The sequence below is a fragment of the Macaca thibetana genome, chromosome 5, assembly GCF_024542745.1.
Source record: "Macaca thibetana thibetana isolate TM-01 chromosome 5, ASM2454274v1, whole genome shotgun sequence".
Classification (NCBI taxonomy): domain Eukaryota; kingdom Metazoa; phylum Chordata; class Mammalia; order Primates; family Cercopithecidae; genus Macaca; species Macaca thibetana.
This window is the reverse complement of record NC_065582.1, coordinates 5,695,036-5,701,082: the sequence shown is the minus strand read 5'-3', so window position 1 is coordinate 5,701,082 and position 6,047 is coordinate 5,695,036. Positions and strand designations below refer to the sequence as shown.

Here is a 6,047-nt window from a genome sequence, read left to right as displayed (position 1 = left end):
ATCACCGCAAACACATGAACAACGTGTTGCACTATGACATTACAATAGCTCCAACATCACCAGGCAACAAGAATTTCTAAGCTCCATTAAAATCTTATGGGGCCAGGCACGTTGGTTCATGCCTGTAATCTCAGCGCTTTGGGAGGCCAAGGCAGTTGGATCACTTGAGGTCAGGAGTTTGAGACCAGCCTGGGCAACATGGTGAAACTTCGTCTCTACTAAAAATACAAAAATTAACTGGGCATGGTGTGATATGCCTGTAATCCCAACTACTCGGGAGGCTGAGGTGGGAGAATCGCTGGAACCCAGAAGGCAGAGGTGGCAGTGAGCCGAGATCGTGTCACTGCACTCCAGCCTGGGCGACAGAGCAAGGCTCTGTCTCAAAAAAAAAAAAATCTTGTGGGACCACTGTCATATATGTGATGTGTCGCTCACTGAAACATCCTTATGCGTATATGCTGTGTCCTCCCAATAAAGTAAGCTAGAGAGAAGAAAACATCATTAGGAAAATCATAAGGAAGAGAAAATGTATTTATATTCATTAAGTAGAAATGGCTCATGTAAAGGTCTTCATCCTCCTGGTCTTGACATTGAGGAGGCTGAAGAGGAGGAAGAGGGGGTTGGTCTCACTGTCTCGGGGGTGCAGAGGCAGAAAAAAATTCTCCTGTAAGTGGACCTGTGCAGTTCAAACCCGTGTTGTTCGTAGGTCAACTGTACTATTTCTCTCTTGCTCCTCCCTCATTGTGACTAAAAGATGAAGATCCAAACAGCATTTTTAGTGCTATTTTTGCAAGCTGTATTTATAGTCAAGCTCTAAAATCCAACTGTACAGAGTCCCTAATGCCTCACCCTTAGATGGATTAAAAACTTCTCTAGAAAGGAGATGATGTCTTTATCTCATCTTCCTTTCCAGCACCAAGGCGAGTGTCTTACATTTAGGAATGTTTGATATGTTTTCGTTAGATGGATGGATGGATGGATGGATGGATGGATGGATGCGTGGATGGATGGATGGATGGATGGATGGATGGATAGATGGATGGATGGATGGATGGATGGATGGATGGATGGATGGATGGATGCGTGGATGGATGGATGCGTGGATAAATGGATGTTATAGATCTTCATTAAGGCAGCATCAAGAGCTTCACTCTGTGAAGTGAATAAACAAAAGCAAAGCATTAGGGATGCCTGCTTTGCCTTGCCACTTACTGCCAACAATGCCTAAGGCACAGGATGCACACGATCTGCTGCTGTGGTGTTTTCAGGGTGTTGTCTTGGTTTTTGTCTGTTCATTTGTTTGGAGTTTTGGTACCTCTGGCTGCAGAGGTGGAGGACATGTAGCCCTCTCTCGATGGCACACTGTCCCTATAGGGCTGGGCAAGGCCCTTCCCGTGGTTTGTTTTTTGTGGACTTTTACTCTCCTCACCTCCTCATGGGTAACCACTGGAATGTGTTTATGTATTTTTATTTGTGCCAATTCTTTTAAAATACAGTGACTTCATGTGTGTATTTTTAATTTTCCTAAGGAGCGTTGTGCCACGCGTCTCTTGCTTTTCTTACCCTTTTCACTCAGCACTGAAATGTTCAGATCCACCCACGCTGCTGTGTGCACAGGAGGCCCGAGGTTTCTAAGCAATCCTTTGGTGCGGCCACACCTGCGCCTATCTATTCTCCCCATTTTGGTTTTTTAAGGTACAACTGACAGTAATTTGCCAGGTTAACCAATTCTATTTCCAGGGATTGGAAAAAGAGGAGGCCCTGCATCTCCTTAGCCCTGAGCCCTGGGAAGAGAGGTAGAGGTCAAGGAGAGGTCAGCCCAGCCGGGCCAGCTCCGTCCCCACTGGCCCCCTTGGGCAGCGGCTCAGCCCAACTCTGTTTTCTCACCTGCAGCAGAGTCAACAGTCCCTGCCCCACCAACCTCAGGGCTGATATGGTGCTTCCAGGAAACAATAGGAGAGGAAATGGCTGTGAACGGTGGCCATGGCCACACGTGGGCACGCAACCTGCCCCAGCCCCTTCCTCAGCTGCCCTGCAGCCACCCTGGGTGCTGGAAAGGAAGTGTGTCGTCCCTAGTCACAAGGAGGCACTCACTCTCAGGATCATGCAATGAATTGTGACGTCCTGGGTACACCTCTGCCTCCCTGGTTACACTGTCCTGCTCCCCATTCAGGGGCTGTGACCTTCTTGGGGGCTGTAGGGAGGTGCACAGGCCCCTCAGGCATGAAACCCACCCCAGCTTCCTCTGGATCTTTGCCAGTGTCACCTTGTCTCTTCCTCATAACCCCCGCCACCACTTCTGTTCATGTGATAACTTTCTAATTGGTGTGGGGGAGCACATGCCCTTCCCTGAGTCCCGCACTAGGGATATTCCAGAGACTCGTGGCGGGATTTTAGGGTCATTCCAGCATGTGGTGTGCTCAGTCCAGCCCCATATTCCCTCAACAATAACAACAGCAGCAACAAGCAGTGAGAACATGAACTCCCTGTTGAAGCCAAAACACATTAAGAATGCATGCAGCCCAGGTGTGCACTGGCCTCCCAGCTTCCTCCAGCAAAGGCCCCCAGGAGCAGCGTGCTGGGCCTCTCTGCTGCAGGCAGAAGGGCCTGAACCAAACTACCCAGCTTTGGCGGAGCCCTCCCAGGGACAGGCATTGCCCTGGAGTCTGTGCTCGCTGGGCACAGGGAATGTTTCTAGTCGGCCTCACTGCCCAGCGTTACTGATTTCTTCCCAGGCCAGTTTTTCCCAGGAGCCCGTGAGCTTCTGGAAGGCTGCCATGAATCGTGTTCTTCCACTGCTTAAAACCCTTCAGAGAGTCTCCCCTGCCCTTGGGACAAAGTCCAATTTTCCTCATTATGGCACCAAAGGCACTCCCTTTGAAACTGGGGCCTTCCTTTCCTTCCAACTTCAGCCCTGCCAGTCCCCATTCTTGCTCTGTGCTGCGTCCATTGTTATGTTCTTGAGGTCTCTGAAAGGAACCACACTCTCTCCCACCTCAGGACTTTCCCCCATGCCTTTCCTCCAGCTCCAAATATCCTTCCCCACCCCTTCCTTCCCACCACTCGGGTAATTCTGACTTGTCCCTCTGGCGTCAGAAGTCTCTCACGGTTCACAGGAAGCCTTGCCTGCTCACCAGGCACAGGCAAGGTGTGCTGCCCAGGTGGGCACATGCAGTGTGCACCTGTGCGTCCTGGGGCACCACGGCCCCACCTGGCTCCACCACAAGCCTCGGGACAATGTGTCCCCTAAAAACTCGTATTTAAAGTCCTGTCCCCCAGGGTGTGACCTTCTTTGGACATAGTCATTACAGAGCAAATCAAGCTAAAATTAGGTCATTAGAGTGCCCTCTAATCCAAAAACCTGGTGTCCTTCTAAAAGGGGTAAATGTGGAGAAAGGCACTCAGGGAGAAGGCCACGTGAGGATGAAGGCAGAGACTAAGGTGAGGCTTCTACAAGCGAAGAACTCCAGAGATCACCAGCAAACCACCAGCTTGGAGGAAGGCGCAGCCGTCCAAAGGAACCAACCTCGCCGACCCCTCCATCTGGGACCTTCAGCCTTCAGAACTGTGAGGCCACCAATTCCTGTGATTTCAGCTGCCCTATGTATGGTGCTTTGCTACCCTAGAAAACTAACACAGGCAGCAATCATGTCTTCACTTTATTTTTTTCTACTTCATCTACAGAGCTTAGCACAGCAATTGGAACAAAATTGGAGCTCAGTGCATAGCTATTGAAAGAAGAATTTGTACTCTGGAGAACAAGGAGGAGACATGGTTCCTGCATCCAAGGATCTCATGCAGTGAGAACACAGAGAAGGAATAAGATAACTCAAAGTGTGTGCATAATGCCAGGTTAGACAGCCAGGTTAGACCCTGTAAACCAAAAACAAAATTCTAAGGCCCTCAGCCATCTGAATGGATGGCCTCTCGGCCAAGGCATTCCAAAGTTAACCTATAAAACCAGTTCAGGTCGTGAGGGGAAGGGGGAGCCAGACATGACTCATGATACCCTCCTTCCTTTTGGAATTACTGATAGAACAGCCTCTTTAAGTCTGAGAAGAAACTGTATAACCTACTCTCTCTGAAGCCTGCTACCTGGAGGCTTCATCGCATGAGAAAACCTTGGTCTCTACAACCCCTTACCATAACCCAGACATTCCTTTCTCTTGATTCCAGGTCTTGAGATAGTAACTCAATCAACTGCCAGTCAGGAAATCTTTGAATCTGACTGTGACCTGGAAGCCCCCACTTCCAGCTGTCCCAACTTTCCAGACAAAACAATGTGCATTTTACATTGATTGATGTCTTATGTCTCCCTAAAATTTATAAAACCAAGTTGTAGGCCTGCCACCTTGGGCATATGTGGTCAGGACCTCCCGAGGCTGTGTCCTGGGCATGTCCTTAACCTTGGCAAAATACAATCTTGATTAACTGAGACTTGTCTCAGATACTCTTGAGGTTTACACCCCTTACTCAGATGGGGGCAGGCAGTGCCCGGCAGCAATCCCGGGAATCTCCCAAAACCCAGATCTTCAAGTACAAGCTGGTCAAGCAGAAAAGAGAATTGGAAGAAACAGAGGAAACAAAGCCCAGTGGACGATTTGTGTACCCTCGAGCAATGTGCTGGGAGAGAAGCTGGGACCAGTCGTGAGGGATCTGGGAAAACCTGCCGAGTCTGGGAACCAATGGATGAACTTATTAGGGGGGGTCCTAGAAATTTTTCTCTGGCAAACTGAGGATACATTTGAGGGGGTTATGAATCACTACCAGCATGCTCTCTGCTCTTCATGGACATTAGAAACTGGGGGAAATCTTTCTTTGTGAGCCCAAGGGCAGGCAGTTCCCGGGCTGAGCCTCACTGGTGAAGCCTTTATGTGCCATGTAGGAACTGCCCGCACACCAACTCCTGTTTTGTCCTTTTGATGGGCAGCATATTTCCTCAGCAGGTGTGCTGCATGACTATTTGTAAGCCCAGACCACCTTCACCCTCCTAGAATCTGCCTCTGATTCTTGGAAGCTGGGGAAAACCATGTTTTTCATAATTTCTCAAAACTACTAGTTTGCAGCAGCAGTTCTGTGAAGCTGGGGAAGAAGCTGAGGACATCTGTGCCATGTTTCTGTTCTTATTCATGTTTCTCTGTTCTCTGAAAGCAAAATAACGCAAAGTTATAAAGACCATCAGGGAGAATCAGAGCGCAGACAGGATTCCAAAGGATGGAGGCTGCCCCCGACAAAACCCCGCCCCAAAGCGGGGAGGAGGCCGAGAGGGGGCTCCAAGATCCCAGGTGCTTCCCTCTGCAGCACGACACAAACTATGGGACTATGGGGTCTGGGCAAAGAGAAGAAAACATCGATTTGGGTCCAGTCTTCTTGGTCTCATTGTTTTTATCATCTCTCAGAGGATGTGTGGTTGTCCTGAATCCTGTGCTCAGGACAGGAAGGGAAAGCAGAGGCTGACAGAACTCACTCGGTCTGCAGGACAGAGGAGGAGAGCAGGCTAAAGGCCCATCCACCTCTGCACGCCTCAGGGGGCTTCCGCATCCTGAGACACCCTTCCTGAATCGACACTTGGGCCCAGCGTGGCAATGGGCCCCATAGATGCCAATTAGATGGACGTGGTCTCCACACTGCAGGTGTTCACAGTATTCACTTGCCCCCGCAGACCCCAAATGCCACAGAACTCATTTGCTGACCTTTAGCTGATGACAGGGGCTAGAGTTGACATTTGTATCAACCCAGCGCATGCCTCGATGGGTCACCCTTCTGTGAGCAGGTGCTTCAGAGGCTCAGCAGGACAGTCCTGGCGGCTCACCACAAAGCAGGGCCACCACACGCATGGGGAGAACTAGAAACCGATGACTTGGAATTTCCCTGCTGTTCGGCTGTTCTGGGTGGGCTTTGATGGGCTCTGCTCTGACTTCCTCTCTTAGACCTCTGGGCAGTGTCGCTACTGGTGCAATAGAGATCAGGCATCCTGTTTCGCTCCGGCAGAGGCTGCACTGCAGCAATGAGGAGTGTTTGCCGCATACCCAGAGAGGCACTTCTGG

The 6,047-nt window shown here is 50.1% G+C and overlaps 1 long non-coding RNA gene across 1 annotated transcript; it reads right to left on the bottom strand.

Moving 5' to 3' along the window:
• Nucleotides 1-561: 561 nt before the first annotated feature.
• Nucleotides 562-2,021, bottom strand: LOC126955093 (uncharacterized). Its single transcript, XR_007725811.1, has 3 exons — nucleotides 1,888-2,021; nucleotides 850-1,152; nucleotides 562-747 (listed from the first exon to the last, which is right to left on the bottom strand). It is a non-coding gene; the product is annotated as an uncharacterized LOC126955093 (long non-coding RNA).
• Nucleotides 2,022-6,047: the final 4,026 nt, after the last annotated feature.